General features: G+C 48.4%; 1 protein-coding gene and 1 long non-coding RNA gene across 4 annotated transcripts in view; one reads left to right on the forward strand and one right to left on the reverse strand.

Moving 5' to 3' along the window:
• LARP1 (La ribonucleoprotein 1, translational regulator) overlaps nt 1-17,990 on the reverse strand; it is a 93,489-nt gene that overhangs the window by 30,137 nt on the left and 45,362 nt on the right. The window lies entirely within an intron of this gene.
• Nucleotides 2,844-17,040, forward strand: LOC146395681 (uncharacterized). Its single transcript, XR_014831031.1, has 2 exons — nt 2,844-6,010; nt 14,367-17,040. It is a non-coding gene; the product is annotated as an uncharacterized LOC146395681 (long non-coding RNA).

A 17,990-nucleotide genomic window follows, 5' to 3' on the forward strand; every position in this document is an offset into this window, starting at 1 on the left:
GCTACCTGAGGAAGGACTGCAGGATGCGCTGGCCAGATTTCAGGCCTTGGTGCCAGGAGAACCGCGAAGGACAAACATTTATGGGGGGGCAGGGGCGGGTGCTGGCACTGTCTCCTAGAGATTGATTTAATATCTGATGAAGGAATCTGAAAAGGCTGAGCTTACAGGGCACCTTTCTACACAATGAAAAAAACCAAGGCCCACATCAGGGAAGCCTAAGGTCACAATGCAAGCCAAGTGACACTCTTAGGTTTGAACAACAGCAACGTGACAATCTCTTCTCCCCACCCAGAGAGGGGCAGGTGAAATTGCCTCCAAGCAGACCCAGCATAAGCCTCTACATTTGGCACCTCCACAGCCCTGTGAGCAAAGAGGCACTGCCGGTTCCTGTCTTCACCAGGTCCCCGCCCCCCCATTCCTCCACTTCTGTCTTTGCCCCAGTGAGGTTGGGGGCCTGGCCTGTGGGAAGGATGGGTGTCTAGCTGACATGGACTCTATCTCCATTACTGACTGAGCTGCAGCCCGAGCCCCTGACTGTGGAAAGCAGAAAAACCATTAAAGGGGAAAGTGAGGCAGGCAGGCGTCTGGATTATATTACCCACCTGTGCCAGTTCCTCCCAGGCCAGCCCGGGAACAGACTTAGAAAAACCCGAGTAGGCGCAACTGTCGGCCACCCAGAGGAGTGGAGGAGTTCGAGGACCACGGGCTTTCACCTCATCCCCACTGACCCAACAGCACCCGCCCCACCACTCTGCCACAGGAACAAGCCTCTACAGAGTAAAAGAAACAATGCTGTGTGAACCTCCTCACCTTGTTCGCGATTCCTACAGCTGCTACACCTCTCAGAAGCCTTTCTTGGTGCCACCCTCCCACTCCCCCAGACCTGCAGGTCAAACACCAGAGAGGGATGGTTGAAGGGTGCCCTTGTGGGAAGGAGAAGTGGGCAGAGAGGAAACCTTCAGAAGCTCAGACCATCCTGAGGCTCCACTCAAAGCAAGTTTCTGCAAAGTCTGTTCCCCCTTGGCTTAGGTAGAGGGCGGGGCCGCGGGCTCTGGTCACAGGATGCCCAGCCCAGCCCCAGTCAACTATCTTTAGCCTACAGTGACCCTTTAGCCTGAGGTGACTCTCGCCGCCCAGACAGGGACTCTGCCACCCTGAGGGGGCTGTGGTGGCCCCCACTACTGGTACCAGTGCCCAAAGCTAATTAATCATCATCACAGCTGAGGTGTATCTGCAGTCAGTGAAGCTCCTGGCCACCATGCACCAGATCCCTAACCCAACTTCGCTGAGGAGCACATCTGGTGCCAATTAGAATGGCAATCCTAATAGCCACCCTTTACTGGGTACTGACTAGGTGCCTATGTGTGATCACTCAATTGCCTCAAAAGGACTAAGTATATACTCCGTGTGACATTCCTCGCAGATTGCAGCATAGATAAAGAGGCCTTCTCTAGCTGCCAAACTAGCAACTCTGGACCAAGTTCTAATTGAGTCTATCACGTGGAGTCTTCACAGCACTCCCGAGCCCCTGAAATGGTTTCGTTCGTGTGCATCTCGACCTCATTAGACTAATCAATTCCTGAGTCCATATGCTAGCCCTGAAAAGTGCCCAAGTTCTTCACATGAAGTAGTTTATTTTTCACAACCACACTAGGAGGCAGATAAAAGTGATGATGGCTCCCAGTTTATAAAGGAGGGAACAGGCTCGGAGAGGCCACCTGCCTGGTAGAGAGCAGAACTGGGCCTGAAACCCAGGTATAGGCTGACCCCACCTTGACCCTCACCAACCTACAACACGCCCTATGTGGACAACGACTGGGAGCCCACAAGGGCAGGGGTCATTTCTGCCTTGCACACTGGCCCCTGGAACCCAAGACTGCAACCTATATGTACATGGCTGGGCCACAATAAATATTTTCTGAAGGAAGAAATTTCCATCGGTGTGGGTTCTTCTCAAAGGACTTCCAGAGCATTCTTTTCCAGGAAAGAGGTTAATTACCCCTTTGCTTTATGTCTGAACAACACAGCTGTGCAATCTGGCAGCCACAACCACTTCAGAGTCTAGACCTAGGCCCTCCCTGTTCTCCTTCAAGTTGGAATCAGTGTGCTTCAACCCAAACACCAGACACCACTTGTGGGAAACAGAGGACAGAGAGAGTATGCAACAAACAGAACAGCACAGGAACTCCCCAGATGTCCCAGACTTCAGCTTCCAGGCCCCAGGCCGTACATAAATCACAAGGCTGGCTGGCAAGGCCAGCTGGAAGCACAGGCACCAGCTAAAGGGGCACCAACTAAGGGGGCACCATAAGCAATCGTAGCTCCACCCATGAACACAGACTGATATAGCTAGAGCTTCTTAGTTCTCAAGAAAAGTATAAAAATAAATTTGATATGGCAGAGAAATTCCCTGCTTTCTAAATACTGTTAATGAGTTCACCTTAAAAAACAAAACCCTAGGAGTTCCTGCTGTGGTTCAGCGGTAACGAACCTGACTGATATCCATCAGGACGCAGGTTCCCATCCCTGGCCTCGCTCCGTGGGTGAAGGACCCAGCATTGTCCTGAGCTGCGGTGTAGGTCACAGACTCAGCGTGGATCCCATGTTGCTGGGGCTGTGGTGCAGGCTGGCATTTGTAGCTCTGATTCAACCTCCAGCCTGGGAACTTCCATATGCCAAAGGCGCAGCCCTTAAACAAACAAACAAACCAAAAAAAATTTTCAAGCCCTATTCAGCTTGTAGGCTCCTACATGCTCTCCTAAGCCAGTCATCAGTAGCTAGGCTCTGGATTTCAGAGTGAGTCCTCAGGCAGGCTGCAACACTGTGGCCCAACTCCAGCATCCTTTTTTTCTTTTCTTTTTTTTTCTGTCTTTTTGCCATTTCTTGGGCCACTCCCGCGGCATATGGAGGTTCCCAGGCTAGGGGTCCAATCAGAGCTGTAGCCACCGGCCTACGCCAGAGCCACAGCAACACAGGGATCCGAGCCGCATCTGCAACCTACACCACAGCTCACGGCAACGCCAGATCCCTAACCCACTGAGCAAGGGCAGGGACTGAACCCGCAACCTCATGGTTCCTAGGTGGATTCGTTCACCACTGAGCCACGACGGGAACTCCCCGACTCCAGCATCCTGACGCAGGAGGTTGGTGACATCACTTCCCTTATCCCTGTGATCACCTACTGCCTTAGGTAACGCAAACTCATTTTTACTGTCCTAAATCTAAGGCATTCTCTGCTGCAAGAAACTTCTGAATCCCCAAGAAATTACTCTGGATCATTCCTGTTATTGGAGTGAAGAGGCTGGAAGGGACTTGAGAACTCACTCATACTCTTGTACAGATAAGGAAACTGAGGTCCGGGAGAGACGACCCCAAGTGACCAGTGAACTGTCATGGAGCTGGCTCTCAACATCAAATTTCTGCCGCCTGACCCAAGCATTCCAGGTACCACTCTCCACAACTGCTGGTGGTGCTTCTCTTCTAGCAAGTCCTGGGAAGCCCCCGCCCCTTTTTCTGGTCTTTTGTCTTTTTAGGGCAGCACTTGCAGCACACAGAGGTTCCCATGCTAGTGAGCAAAGGCCAGGGATCAAACCCATGTCCTCATGGATACTAGTCAGGTTCATTAACCACTGAGCCATGACGGGAACCCCAGGCCCTTTGTCTTTAAGGATGGCTTCTCACATGGAACTGGAATACATGACAGAAAAGAAGCAGGGCCCTGGGTGAAGTGGACCTGGGAGTGGGTCTCCACTTTGGCCAGTTTACTTTACTTCGCCAGGGAAGGCCCTTGGCTGCTTCTGGAAGACATGAGGTAAGCAGGCCCTGGAGGGCTGATGAGCCATCTATCCAGTGTGGCAGGGTGGGCACCCTCACTAATCTTGAGTTTCCTGCTCTCTGAAATGACCAGATCCTAAAAAGCTCCAGCCCTTAGGACTGGGGATACTTGGTAACCAGAAAACTCCAGCAAAAATGGGAAAGACTCACCAAGTATCCCAGAAGCACCACAGGAGTTGGAGTTTTTCGGTAAAGACTAGTTCCCCCATGGAGTTCCCGCTGTAGCACAGTGGATTAACCATCAGCTTGTCTCTGTGGAGGCACCGGTCCAAACCCCAGTCCAGCACAGTTGGTTAAGGATCCAGCACTGGTGAAGCTATGGCATAGGTAGCAGCTCCGGCTGAGATTCAATCCCTGGCCCAGGAACTTCCATAAGTTTCCTTATCTGCTGGGGATAGGGCCAAAAAAAGGTGGGGGGGGGGGAGATTAGTTCCCCTAATCCAGTTCAGCCATATTGGTCTTGCTCCTCCAAAGCAGCTGATTTGTCTCTGATGCCGAGTTTGGGCCAACTCTGGAGGCCCCTTCAGTGCTACATTCGATACTCTAATTGGGAAAGAGCAGAGAGAGCCCTGGATATGGAGACAGGCTGCCCCACCTGCAGACTCCCGACACTTGCTCACTGCTGCCCTATTCCACCCCTTCACACTTCAGCAAACTTGGAGGGAATCTGACCCCTACCTAAGCCCCTTCCCCACTCTCCCCCAATCAGACCCTCTCCCAACTAGGCCCAATGGCTAAGAGGCAGGACAGAGCAACTGTTAAGCATGGACTTCGGAGTCCATATGAGAATGTTCTAAACACCAGCTGCCATCAAATTAGTAACTCAAGGCCAGGGGAGATAGTCAATCTGACCAATTTCTCATGCAGCTTGTAACTTGATAGGCATTAATGGGGCCCCAAAGGAACAACAGGCAAAACAAGCAGATTCATCAGGAGACAGGAAAGTATCAAAGATCCTAGAGTATTAACCTCTTGTTTTCTGAAACTATGAAAGGGGTTCATGATAACTGCTAGCTCACAGGATTGCGTGACAACTAAAATAAGGTCACAGTTAAACAAAGAACCTACCATAAATGCATGGTAGTTATTTTAAAAATATCTTTGAATCAATTCCTGAATCTGGTGTTTTTATTTTTTAAAAAAGGACTATGGTTGCCAGATTTAGCAAATTTCAGATTAACAGTAATTTTTTAGAATAATTATGTCCCATGTAATATTTGGCACACCTTACACTAAAAAAATTACTTACTGCTTATCTATTAGTCAAATTTAACTGGGTAACCTGTATTTCTCTTTTTTATTGGCTGTGCCTGTGGCATGTGGAAGTTCCCAATGAACCCAAGCCACGGCAGTGACCTGAGCCACAGCACAAAGCCAGAGCCTTAACCCATGAGCCACCAAAGAACTCCTACCCAGTATTTTTAATTGCTAAATATGGCCACAATAAATAGGAAGGACCATTTCTGAGCCATGCTCCATGAGAGTGGTGCAGGGTCCAGAGTGCTGGGCTAGTAGTAAGGAGACTGACGCCAATCCTGGCGTAGGCACTACAGCCCTTGCTGTTGGAGCTTAAGAATTCCCCTCTGGGTGCCGTTAAGTTTCTCTACTCAGAAGCCTGTGGTTGGGGTGGGGTGGGGATTAGGGTCTTGTCATCTTCAGTCCTACTGTCCTTTAATTCTATTCTCACATTCATTGATCATGCTTTTTTGGGGGGGGTTCTTTTTAGGGCTGCACCAGCAGCAAATGGAGGTTCCCAGGATAGGGGTCAAATCCGAGCTGTAGCCGCCAGCCTACACCACAGCCACAACAACTCAGGATCTGAGCTTCATTTTCAACCTACACCACAGCTCACGCAACGCCGGATCCTTTAACCCACTGAGCGAGGCCAGGGATCGAAAGCACGTCCTCACGGATGCTAGTTGGACTTGTTAACCACTGAGCCACAATGGGAACTCCTCTAACTACAACTTTAGATGAAACAGCTTTCCAGGGGTACAAGCTATTTCTGAAACCACTGCTACAGAGGCCTTGAGGACTTTAGCCCTCAGATTTCAGTATGCAAAATAATTATCTTATGAATCTGCCAAAATGAAGATTCCTGGATCCCGCCTTCCAGAGATTTTTTTTTTTTTTGGTCTTTTTGCCATTTCTTGGGCTTCTCCCTTGGCATATGGAGGTTCCCAAGCTAGGGGTCCAATCAGAGCTGTAGCCGCCGGCCTACACCAGAGCCACAGCAACGCAGGATCCGAGCCACATCTGTAACCCACACCACAGCCCATAGCAACACCGGATCCTTAACCCACTGAGCAAGGCCAGGGATCGAAGCCTCAACCTCATGGTTCCTAGTCGGATTCGTTAACCACTGAGCCACAATGGGAACTCCCCTACCTTCCACAGATTTTTGCTTAGGAATGTTGAAGTCAGGAATCTGCTTGGTTATTCTAAGGTAGGTTTCCTCTGGACACAGTTGGGAGTTACTCTAATAGCCCAAGTGAGTTATGCCTGCTAACTATGACAGGGGTATTCCTCAGAACCACAACACTATATTCAGTACTTAAAAAAAAAAAAAAAACTTTTATTGAAGTATAGTTGATTAATGTACGTATTAGTTTTAGGTGTACAGCAAAAGATTGTTATATATACTATATATTTTGATTATTTTCCAGTATAGGTTATTATAAGATGCTCAATATAGTTCCCTGTGCTACACAGTAAATCCTTGTTGCTTATCTATTTTATGTGTAGTCGGCTGTATCTGTTCATTTTATACTCCTCCTTTATATCCTTCTCCTTTCCCCGTCTGTTTTCCATGAGTCTGTTTGTTTTGTAAATTAGTTCATTTATTTTTTTATATATACACCTGGAATTGATATCATATTTGTCTTTCTCTGTATGACTTCACTTAATCTCTAGGTTCATTCATGCTTCTGTAAATGTCTTCCTTGTCCATTCATCTATTGAGGAACATATAAGTTGCTTCCATGCCTTGGCGACTGTAAACAGGGTTGCTATGAACACTAGGGTACATGCATCTTTTCAAATTAAGTTTCCTTCCTGGGAGTTCCCGATGTGACTCTGTGGGTTAAGGACCTGACACTGTCTCTGTGAGGATGTGGATTCAATCCCTGGCTCAGTGGGTTACGGATCCGGCACTGCCGTGGTAGTGCTGCAGCTATAGCTCTGATTAAACTCCTGGTCTGGGAACTTCGATATGCTACAGGTGCAGCTGTAAAAGAGGGAAAAATAAAAAAGTCTACGACTTTTCCAGCTATATGCCCAGGCGCAGGACTGTTGGATCATGTGGTAGTTTTAGTTTTTTTATTTTTTTGGTCCTTGTCCTTTTAGGGCCGCACTCGCAGCATATGGAGGTTCCCAGGCTAGGAGTCGAATCGGACCTGTAGCTGCCGGCCTACACCACAGCTCACAGCAATGCCATATCTTCAACCCACCGCGCAAGGCCAGGGAGCAAACCTGCAACCTCATGGTTCCTAGTTGGATTCGTTTCCGCTGCGCCACGACGGAAACGCCTAGTTTTAGTTTTTTAAGGAATCTCCATACTGTTTTCCACAGTGGCTACACCAGTTTACATTCCTACCAATGTATAGGAGGGTTCCTTTTTCTCTGCAGCCTCCCCAGTATCTTTTTTCTTTTCTTTTTTCTTCTCCCTTTTAGGGCCACACCTGCGACATATGGAAGTTCCCAGGCTAGGAGTCCAATCAGAGCTGCAGCTTGCCTAAGCCATAGCCACAGCAACACAGGATCCATGGCATCTGCAACACAGGCCACAGCTTGTGGCAATGCCAGTTCCTTAACCCACTGATCGGGGCCGAGGATTGAACCCGCATCCTCATCGATACCAGTCGAGTTCATTACCACTGAGCTGCAATGGGAACTCCTCCAGTATTTATTATTTGTAGACTTTCTGATGATGGTCATTCCAGTGGTGACCAGTGTGAGGTGATACCTCATTGTGGCTTTGATTCCCATTTCTCTAATTAGCAAATGTTGAGCATCTTTACATGTGCCTGTTGGCCACCTGTATGTCTTCTTTGGAGAAAGGTCTATTTAGGTCTTCTGCCCATTTTTTTGGATTAGTTGCCTTTTTTTTTTTTTTTTTTTGATTTGAGTTGTATGAGCTGTTTATATGTTCTGGAAATTAACCCCTTGTCAGTTGCACTGTTTGTAAATATTTTCTTCCATTCCATAGGTTGCCTTTTCATTTTATTTATGGTTCCCTCTGCTGTGCAAAAGCCTTTAAGTTTGATTAGGTCCCATTTGTTTATTTTTGCTTTCATTTTTTGCCTTGGGAAATAATCTATGCATTTAGTATTTTAAAATGAGGGCTGCGCTTCTTAAATTGGCTAATAAGTACATGAGTTCTTGTTTTAGTGTTTTTTCTTTTTCATTTTGTATTAAATACTTAACTTCCTTTTTTTCTTCCGGCCGCACCCACTGCAGGGCCAGGGATCGAATCTGAGCTGCAGCTATAACCTGTGCCACAGCTGCAGCAATGCCAGATCCTTAAGCCACTGTACCACAGCAGTAACTCCAAATATTTAATAATGTCTTGAGAAGAAAAATAAATAGCAGGAGTTCCCCATGTGGCACAAGAAAAATGAATCCAACTGGTATCCATGAGGATGCAGGTTCGATCCCTGGCCTCGCTCAGTGGGTCAGGGATTTGGCATTGCCTTTGCTGTGGCTGTGGTACAGGCCAGCAGCTATAGCTCTGAATGGATCCCTAGCCTGGGAACTTCCATATGCCTTGGGTGCAGACCTAAAAAGCAAAATAAATAGCAGAACTATCCTGATACAAATGGAACCTGAGCCCCCTTCCCACTTTATCTCCCACTCAGCTGGAGTTCCAGAGTGGAAGGCTGTATTAAAAAACCCTCATCTCATAGCTGTGGAAACCGAGATCAGTGAGCAGACTTGCAAAACCACTTCCATAATCTAAGAATACCTTGGCCTGGGTGGGGGATGCTTGGCTCAAATGCAGATTTCTGCCTTTCCCCAACCTCCAGAAATCAGTTTTCAGATGGGGGGCAGAGCATGGGCATCTTAAGTTTTATTAACAGGTTCCTGTGCAATGCTGATGCCAATTAATGTTTAAAAACTGACCTATCTATGAGCATGACTGGCAGGAAGGAGACCCTGGTCTCCACATCCCAGTCCAGGGTCTCACATTTACAGAAAGGAATTGCAGACAGGAACTAACTGGCTCACGAGAGCAGGAGGAAGCGTGTTTGAATTACACACACAGACAGCAGCCCAAGGAGAGATGGATGCATGAGGAGCTCACCCTCTCTTTACCCACCATCCAGTCTCCGGTATCAGGAACCAAGACTGGTCAGGCCAAGGAGTCTCAAGCTTGTTTCTTGAGAGATTATTAGATCACAAAAAAAGTTTGGGCTGGGTTCAAGATATAGTTTCACAACGAGCTCCTGACTATGGCTGTGCCAGATGAATAAAGGCTCTGAAGGAAACTGTCTGCCTCCTCCTTATAACCAGACAGCCTCCACTCTTCCCCTAAGACTCCCTATTTGCTCACCCAATGCCCTGAGGTCTGGATGGCTTAAACAATGGCCATCACTTACCAAGCACTTATCGAAGGCCTCTACTGAGACCTCTTATGCATTCATTTTTTAACCCTCACAAGGCAGAACTACCCCAGTTTTAGAGGAGACCCAGAAGCTGAGTGGCTAGCCAAAGGTCACACAGGGACAAAGTAACTAACCCCAAGGATCTGAAAGCCCAGACGACCCGAGGCCTCTCAGCACTGCAGGATATAGACTCTATGGGCTCTTTAGGTCCCCGAAGGATCCAGCTCAGTCAAGCAGACCCTACAGGGGACTGACCATCAGAATCCATTTCTCTGAGCCTATTAGCTCACCTGCCAGGCAAGGATGACGCCACTCAGCTCAGGGGCAAAGCACAGCCAGGAATCAAAGCACTGCTTGCTGCGAAGACAACGCTCTTGTGCCGCAACCCAAAGGTGTGGGCTCTGGCCTGCACCAAGCCCAGGAGAATTATGCCTCCACCAGCAGATCAGAAACAAGAGGATGGAGGAAACTGCAAGGATTCTATAGGACAAAAGACAGGCAGGAGGGGGGAGAGGGAGATAGAAAAGCAGATGTTTTATGTAGGTCCTGCTCCAAGGCTCCAGCAGGAGCTGAACAGAACATAAACACCCATTCAGGAAAGCTGCCTTTCCTTATTCTTGGTGACAAGGGCTCATAAGGTCGTCCCTCATCCAGCACAGTATCAGTTTGAGGTAGGAAGGGTGGACATGGTTCTCCTCATGTTACACAATGAGAGGGAACGGAGACACAGTGAGCTTCCTGGCTTCTCCCAAAAACAAGATGCCAGTCCTGGACTCCTGCCGCTCTATCAAGAAACTTCACCACTGACATGAGGGGTTTTGTGTGCCGGGTATTGAGGAAGTAACGGTAAACAAAACAGTCCCTATCCTCTGAGGGCTCTGCTTATACAAAGCCTTAATCTTTTTTTTCAAGTAATTTTTTTTTGGTCACAGTTGTAGCCGCTGGCCTATGCCACAGCCACATGGGATGTGAGCTGTGTCCATGACCTACACCACAGCTCAGAGCAACGACAGATCCTTAACCCACTAAGCAAGGCCAGGGATCAAACCTGCATCCTCATGGGTACCAGTCAGATTCATTTCTGTTGAGCCATGACAGGAACTCCATAAAGCCTTAAGCTTTTTTTTTTTTTTTTTTTTTTTGTCTTTTTGCCATTTCTTGGGCCGCTCCTGTGGCATATGGAGATCCCCAGGCTAGGGGTCCAATCGGAGCTGTAGCCGCCAGCCTATGCCAGAGCCATAGCAATGCAGGATCCGAGCCGCATCTGCAACCTACACCACAGCTCACGGCAACGCCGGATCGTTAACCCACTGAGCCAGGGCAGGGATCGAACCCGCCACCTCATGGTTCCTAGTCGGATTCGTTAACCACTGCACCACGACGGGAACTCCATAAAGCCTTAATCTTAACTCCACCTGTAACTGGTTAATCTCGACTATGTGGGATGCTGTATTCAGGATCCTCAAACAGTAAACAGGCTCAAGAAAAGCCTGTCATAAATTACCACAAATGTCTTTATAATTCCAGTTTGTTAACAACTGGCAAACAGTCTTCATCTCAACAACTACTTAGGAGTTTCCATTGTGGCGCAGCGGAAATGAATCCGACTAGGAACCATGAGGTTGTGGCTCACTCAGTGGGTTAAGAATCCTGGGTTGCTGTGAGCTGCAGTGTAGGCTCCAGATGAGGCTCAGATCTGGTGTTGCTGTGGCTGTGGGGTAGGCCGGCAGCAACAGCTCTGATTAGACCCCTAGCCTGGGAATCTCCATATGCAGTGGGTGCGGCCCCCTCCTCAAAAAGGACAAAATTAACTATTTAGCCCACCCTACGCACTGTGGATAGTGAAGAGGTGAAAATGCCAAGCATCTGGCCGATGAAACTACTGACGGACCTGAGAGGTGACATAGGTGGTGGTGAGTTCAATGGCACTTTCCCTTCAGAGACCACCCTGTCCTCACCCCAGGTAAGACCTGCAACCCGTAGGCCTGGGCTCTTCCAGAAAGCTTAAGCCAAGGCCCAGGAAGAAGAAAATGCATCATCAGAAGTGAGAGCTATGGAATGGGTGACTCTGTACAAAGGGCACTAGGCTGCTACTTCCCCAAGGTCAGCCTGGATGACCCTACTTCACCACCAGCAGCAGGGTGGCGGCACAAGTAAGTAAGAGCATGGGCTCCAGAGTCTCGGCTCTGCAACTCCTATCTCCATGATTGGGGATTTCTGTAAATGGGAATAGAGTTTCTAACCTACTGGGAGTCTAAAGATTAAATGAGTTGATACTTGTAAAGTGCTTGGAAAAGTACATAGGAAATACTTAAGACTTGTTAGCTATTACTTGGAAGTTTATAGATACTTCTGAGTAACTGACTAAGGCTACAGACAGATTATTCCACCTCATCTCAAGCCTACTGCTGAACCTTTTAGGTACTAAGTCCTGGATGTTTGCTTAGCGCTCCTCACCTCTCCTAGAACCATGTCTACGCTCCGTCTTGAAGAGACCATCACTGGGGAAGAGGGGAACTGCTTTTAGGAGCAATATTCTCCTCCATTTGAGGCTTTCCCTGGCCTTTTCAGGGCTCGAGGTATGTCAATAGCTGACCCAGCTCGAGAGAGGGAAGAAAGCTGAAGGCTTGTGTCTGGAGGACCAGGAGTGACAGCAACTACAGTGGGTCACCTGGGGTGCATGCTGCCAGGCCTAATGCTCTTATCTCCACTCCTGTAGCATCAACCATTTGAAGGGCCTCCCATTTCTTCACCCCTGAGGGAAAAGGGCAGAAGGAGGAGAGAGCTAGCATAGGCATCCTGATTACCTTGCTGCCACCTGAGAGACTTTGGTTAACAGCCAGTTTTCTGCAAAATGAAAAGTGACCAGATGGCTTCCAAAGTCCCCTTGGACTCTGGCTCTCCGCCAGTCTAGGATCTCCAAAGAGCTGCCACCTCAGAGGGACATGACAGTGTTGATACTAGTCAGGGGGTGGGACTGGGAAGACCTGGAATAGAAGAGAACATTCCAGATCAACTGCAAGCTTAGCTGCAGCCAACAGAGAACGTTAGCGGCCTCTCTCCTCCCAGCCAGGAGTTGGGTTTTCTTAGGCTGCCACTGCCCGCATACTCCTTTCCTCAGGCTTGGCAGAAGGGCCTCCCGCTCAAAGGACAAACTGCTATGCCCACAGCTCCTGTATAGAAAGGGTGACATAGTCAAGCGTCTTAAAGAGAAAAAAAAAAAAAAAAAATTATGGAGCTACTATTGAGTCCTTAAGTATGATCTGTCACTGTGCTAAGTGCCTCCCTTGCAATACCTCACCTAATAGAAAGACTGATGTTTATCTTTTTACTCTTCTGAATTTTTTCCTTATTAGTTGTGCTTCAAGTGGGTGGGGGAAGAAGACTAGCTCTGCCAGTTTTTAACTCTGACTTGAGAAGGTCCCTTAATCTTCACGAGCTCATGTAGTAGGAATTTCTCCATAAAAGGGGGCCAACTACCACCCACCTCAAGGGCACTGTGAGATATGAGCAAAGAAATGTTCTGTAATGTCTTAAATGCAATCTCAAAAGCAGTACCAACCCTTTTAATCCAAGCACCTGATGAGTAAGACGAGATCCCAGGAGTAATCAAAGGATGGTGGCTTGGAATCCTCAGCTCTGGCAGGCCACCTTGGACAGCGTCCCACCTCAGGACAATGAGCTCCCAGAGGAGGACAAACCAAGCAGCCTCCTTGGTACCCAAGGCAGGCCCCTCTCAGCCTGTGGACACCTGGTACAGGTACTACAGTAATGGAAGAGGAAAATGGACTTCATGGATCCACCCAGTCCTCAAAACCCCAATCATCAGTAATCTGGTCACCTTTCTGTGAGGGCCAATCCAAGGTCTGCCTCATCTCAGCCTTCCAGACGAAGGAGCAGAAGGTGGCCAGCAGCAGGCTAGTGATACACTTAGAGGCAGTCTCATTTTACACACTGAAAAATCAAGGGACAGGTTTGGGTACAGGGGATGGAAAAAATGAAACCACGCTCCTACAAATCTCTAAGGAGTAAGGTTCTTGCCACAAAAGTGGCCTAGTAGGAAGCACCTATGCCCTTGCCCTAGAGGGGGCAGCACTGTCTGACGAACTAACCAAGTACTTAGAAATTTCTCAATTCTGACCTTGCCGGGCCAACCCATGTCCCTTTCTGCACCCCCTTTGGCCCAGCTGGCCTTTTTCCCATTGCTGGCCAACCTCCACCAGGGACGTGCTGTGGGCTTTGGGGACACCCCAGGACAAACCCAAGGCAACGACTCTGCCCACCCCTCGATGGTTTCCTCTTGTACTTTGCTAGTTGCAAACCCAAGCAGTAGGCTCTTAAAAGCCAACTGAGTGTGATGGAAAGCATTAGAGTGCTTATGTTTTAAACAGCGCACCCCTGTATGAAAGCCTGGGTCAGTAAGCTTCCCCTATGTGGGCCTGCTTCCCTCAGCAAAAGGTGGTATGTGCACGCAGGTGCACATGCTACATGTGAATTCTGGCCCAGGCGCAGTGGTTTCAGATCAACTGTAGAGGCCAGCAGGGAGTACTAGAGTAGCAGGGGCCTCAGGCGAAAGCTGGGGTGTGCGCATCCACACTGGCAGCCATGGAGTACTGGTCAGCTCCTTCATCTTCCCCGTCAGGAAAAGGTGAATTTCCTTTTCACAGGCTGCTTTGAGGGTTTTAAGAAAGGTGCCTTTGAAAGCCCATGTTTCTGGAGTTTCCGTCATAGCTCAGTGGAAACGACTCTGACTAGCATCCATGAGGACGCAGGTTCGATGCCTGGCCTTGCTCAATGGGTTGAGGATCCGGCGTTGCCATGAGCTATAGTGTACGTCACAGATGCAGCTCGGATCTGGCGTGGCTGTGGCACAGGCCAGCGGCTACAGTTCCGATGCGACCCCTGGCCTGGGAACCTCCATATGCTGAGGATGCGGCCCTAAAAAGACAAAAAAAGAAAAGAAAAAATTTCATTACATACATTGTGTGCACTGTATTTCTATTAGGCAGCACTAATCTAAAAGGATATGGTTGGGAGTTTCCTAGTGGTATAGCAGTTTAAGAACCTGACACTGTCACCGCTGTGGCCTGGGAATTTTCACAGGCCACAGGCAAAAAACACAAACACAGATATGGTTGCTTAGTAGTATTTATGGCATCCGCTGGAATAGATTATATGAAGGGATTTGTTCTCTCTTCACTAAAACACATCTGGGTATTTTTCTACAATGAACTGGTCTTGCCTGAACAAGCTAAAAAGATTTTGCCTTCAGAAGAAGTTAAAAGGCCAGCACATAATAGTGTTTCTCATCCCTTTTGGTAACCCAGAGTCAGAGAGCCTCCCAATGCCAGTAGAGAGCCACTTCCAACCCCTCCCTTTGGCCCAGAGGCCATGCCCGAGAAACCACAAGGTCAGCATGGCTCTTTCCAGCAGGCTTCATGTACGTGGCCAGAGCTCCCCAGCAGAATCAGAAGTTCCAGGGCCTGGCTCATACCCACTGAGAGTGGCTGGAGTCGGGGGCAAAGTGAGGCCCTCCAGGCTAAGCTACCAGGGCCAGTGCCGATTCCTGATGTCTAAAGATTTGTGTGTGTCCTGTCCCTCCCATAAAGTTTTTTGGGTGAGGTATGTATACTTCTGTGGCCTGGGAGAATGCAAAGCCAGATGGTAAGTATGGCAGAATTCTGGAGTCTCTCTGCCATGGGCTGGAATCCCAACCACTAATAAACTATACTGTGCAGCCTTGAGCAAATCTCTGAACCTCTCTAAATTTTTGGTTTCAGTCTATAAAATGAGCATCAAAAGTGTAGCTGGATCCCACGGGGATGTGAACACGATTCAAGGTAATGAATGAGATGTGTGTGATGGCTCAGAAGTTTGCAAATCGCATGAGAAATGGAAGCTCTGGGGCAGTCGGCCTGGTTCCCTGAAGCGTCTGTCTTCAATAAGGCAAGCTACCCATGAGGCAGGTTCTAGGACACCTGGCTAAGCCCAGGGACAAGATAAAGGCACATCAGCGATGGATGAGCAATGCACTCCTGAGCATGGGATCCAATCCCTTCATACAAGTCAGGAGAAATGAGAGACAGAGCTGAAGAACAACATGAATCCCCAAACTTTCAGCTCAAGCAGCTTGCTCTGACCCCACTCTGAAGTTCTTACTTACTTCAGTTGGAAACTGCAATTTCCAACAAAGGGTCAGGAAAGGAAAACTGTGACACAGACAGCCTATGTGGGGCTCATTCTCTGCCTCCAGGCCTCACCATTGCTGGCCCCATGCTATTCACCCACACCCTCCCTCCACCTCCATCCCAGAGCATAGAGGCTGGGACAGGCCAGTTAAGCCATCTAGATAGAGAAAACACTCACACTCCTCTCGGCTCTGGGATCCAGGGGAAAAACACCTGCCTGCCCCAGGCCACCCTTCGGATTAATAAGCACAACAGTACAACTGATTTTACTTCTGGACAGTGTGAGAAGAGAGGAAGAAGTATGATACAGCAATCAGAAAACTTCCTCTTAAAGTGGCCTAGTCTGGAGGAGGGGGAATGGGAAAGGACACTAAATAAGTTAAAAAAAAAAAAAAAAAATCAGGCCCTAGTCACTATGCCGTCATCCATTCCTTTCCAGCTCTTTCCTGGACAACTGCAGAGGTCTCCAAGGGGTCTTCTTGCTTCTAACCTGGCCTCTTCCCATCCTTCACCCCAGTCCATTCACAGAATGGAGAAAGAAATAACAGAAATCAGATCAGGTCAGCTCCTTCTCAGCTTTCGGAACAGCATGCAAACTCCCTAAGCTGACCTCCGAAGGCTTCTTGTGTCAGCTCCCTGGTGAAGTCTATACTCATTACACCTCCTGGCACCTAGTGTTCCTCTAGGCTAGAATGCTCAGCACCAGGCTCCCTATCAACCCATCCAGGCTCACCCTTGGAGGCATTCCCTGATGCCTTGATTGAAAATGCCCTCACCCACACCCCCCAACACTCTTCTATTAGTTAGTTGCCTTAGTTTGTTTCTTTCCCAGCACTTACCACTACCAGAACTGCTAAGCAGTACTAGAGATGGTAGTAAACTGACACTCTTCCCATTGAAAGGCAGGTACCATGTACCCTTCCCTGCATTCTCAGCAGGGTCTGTGGCCTCTAACAACATCACACACCAAAAGTGATGTTGTGTCAGTGCTCAGGCCCAAGACCTTGGAATATACTGACTGCATCCACTTCCTACCTCTTGACCACTCTCTGGAGCCTCAAGCCACTAGGTAGTAAGTCCTACTACTGCAATCACCGTGCCTGAGAGGGCACTTGAAAGCACTCCAGCTCCAGCTGAACCCAGCTTTCCAGCCATCCCTGTCAAGGTTCCAAACATGCGAGTGATGCCGTGGTGGGCCCTGAAGACTAGTACACGCCACCTCAATCACTGCCATATAGAAAAGAACAATCACCCCACTAAGCCTTGTCCAAATCCTCCTCCATAAAGCAGTGAATAAAGGGCTGTTTGTTTTTTTTTTTTAATGCTACTACTTTTTTCTTGGGGGGGGGGGTTCTTTTTAGGGCCACACCACTGGCATATGGAGTTCTCAGACTAGGTGTCGAATTGGAGTTGCAGCTGCCAGCCTACGTCACAACCACAGTTTACGGCAACACTGGATTATTAACCCACTGAGCAAGGCCAGGGATTGAACCTGTGTCCTCATGGATGCTAGTCAGATCTGTTTCCACTGACCATGAAGGGAACTCCATGCTATTAAGTTTTGGGGTGATTTGCTAGGTGGCAATAGACAATCAGAACAACTGGGCTGGTTTATATGTCATTCCACCAGAAGGTAAACTATGAGGGAAGGCCCCTTCCATCTTATTCCCACCAGTATTCCCATGGTCTAAGACCTAGTAGGTTACTGAAATAAATGTGTAAATGAATGGTTTTCACTTCGGTGGCAGCCAAGTTAGTTCCTTTTAGAAAAACAAAGGTTAGGCTCAAGTGCCAGTGCTTCTCTAGATAACCTTGAGGACAGTGAATACTCAAGACAATCTCCTGAGATGGACTGGCTCCCCTTCTTACAGAACCGGTTGATACTATGACCTTGGCCTCCACCAGACCTAGGTTCTAAATCTCTGGGCCAGAAGGGGGTTCTCAGCAACCACCCAATCTAACCAGGTACAGGGCAACGACAGAATCTTCTCAACGACAGTCCTGCCAAGGGATGGGCCACCACTGTTTGCACACTGCTGAGGGCACTCACCCTCTGGAGCAGCTCACCTCAGCCCAGAACTTTCCAGAAGGCTAAGGCAGAATATCCCATGCATAGGTAGAAGAATCCCACAGCCCTGGCCAAATTCATGGAAATGATACTCTAAAGCTGGTCCAATCAGGTGGGGAAAAGCAATCTCCATTAGATGAAATCTTAGTCTGCAGTCTTGACCTCCAATTTGACACAGAGAACTGAATCCCAGTGGGAAAGGACCTTGCAAGGTCATCTCCACTTTCATTTACAGAAAAGGGAAAGAAAGTCCAAAGAGGTTCAATCAACTATCCAAGGTGTCTCAGCACATGAGCC

This window comes from Sus scrofa, chromosome 16, assembly GCF_054392235.1.
Source record: "Sus scrofa isolate SSC_HxYL_T2T_F1_AM1 chromosome 16, Sscrofa_HxYL_maternal_Yorkshire_Landrace_v2.0, whole genome shotgun sequence".
Lineage (NCBI taxonomy): Eukaryota > Metazoa > Chordata > Mammalia > Artiodactyla > Suidae > Sus > Sus scrofa.